Here is a 1,237-nt window from a genome sequence, read left to right as displayed (position 1 = left end):
CACACACACACACACACACACACACACACACACACACACAGTCAGCACGCCCGAAGCAACACAGGGAGGTAAACAAAGGCTGCTTAGAGACCGTTTTATTTTCTAACCAGCTCAGTATTAATTGTTATTAATTATTAAAATTCATTTTAAAAGCGATTAAAAGGAATTTCAATCATCTTTGAGGCTGACATGCAAATTGAAGAAAAGAGAAGGGAATAAAAAAAAGTATGTCAAAGGGGTTTTTGAGTCCACAAAGCGCCTTTTCGGTGCGAGTTCCTGCCATCACAATGATTTCCCAGGGCTCAGCGTCTCACGCGGTCGGGCCTGTGCCCTTTCTATCCCGATCCCTATACGTCCATGACAACACTTCACCTTTGACCTCGGGCTCCCGAGGGCGCGACCCCGTCCTCTCCGAGCACAAACCAGACCAATCAGATGGCTCCGCTGCCTGACAAAAACACCCAGAGGCCTTCAGCTCCTATGACAGTGTGTGACATCAGGTCAGATTCCTCTCGCACAACAACTCCCGCTCCGCTCCTGCGTGAGGCTCTGTCAGCACAAAACACCCGCTGCAAACCAGGAAGAAACATTCTGATGAAATAAATAAATAAATAAATAAATAAATAAATAAATAAATAAATAAATAAATAAATAAATAAATAAAAGGAGGATGAGAAAAGGTTAAAGGAGGATGCACCCAAAGGACATTAAAGCTCCCCACTAAGCACACACAGGTCAGTGTCGAAAATCACAGCTAACTTAATTAAGTCTGACACCAAAAATAAAGATACTATTACACTTTACAGTGTGATCACAAGAGACGTAATCGAGTACATAAAGGAGCTGACGGAGGTATTGTCCCATCTATCCATGCCTCGGGGTAAGATATTGAGTGGGGGGGGAACTGAGGCTCCTTGCAACCCCAGCCCCTCTACTCCACCCAAGTGCCTTAGCATGACCTTTCCCTCAGAGCGAAGGGGATAACTGCAGGGGGGGGGGGGGCAATTCTCAGGCAAGGGCACAGAGGTTATTTTGGTTTGAATTTCCTCTCTGTTCTCTGCCCTGCAACACGAAAAGGGGGGTGAAATGAGAAGAAGGAAAAAAAAAACCTGCCCGGGCAGGCACTGCCCCCAGCATTTGTTACCTTCACTCCAGAAACACACTCATTCCCATCCCCTAAAACGTGCACACACACACACACACACACACACACACACACACACACACACACACACAC

General features: G+C 46.2%; 1 long non-coding RNA gene across 1 annotated transcript in view; it reads right to left on the bottom strand.

Annotated features, from left to right (window-relative positions):
• Positions 1-1,231, bottom strand: part of LOC106520135 (uncharacterized) — a 3,521-nt gene extending 2,290 nt beyond the window's left edge. Inside the window, exon 1 of the long non-coding RNA XR_001310509.1 lies at positions 373-1,231. This is a non-coding gene — a long non-coding RNA (uncharacterized LOC106520135). The remainder of the gene's footprint in view (positions 1-372) is intronic.
• Positions 1,232-1,237: the final 6 nt, after the last annotated feature.

Source organism: Austrofundulus limnaeus, unplaced genomic scaffold (genome assembly GCF_001266775.1).
Source record: "Austrofundulus limnaeus strain Quisiro unplaced genomic scaffold, Austrofundulus_limnaeus-1.0 Scaffold88, whole genome shotgun sequence".
In the NCBI taxonomy this organism is placed as follows: Eukaryota; Metazoa; Chordata; class Actinopteri; order Cyprinodontiformes; family Rivulidae; genus Austrofundulus; species Austrofundulus limnaeus.
The sequence above is the reverse complement of the archived record's forward strand: the minus strand, read 5'-3'. Positions and strand labels throughout refer to the sequence as shown.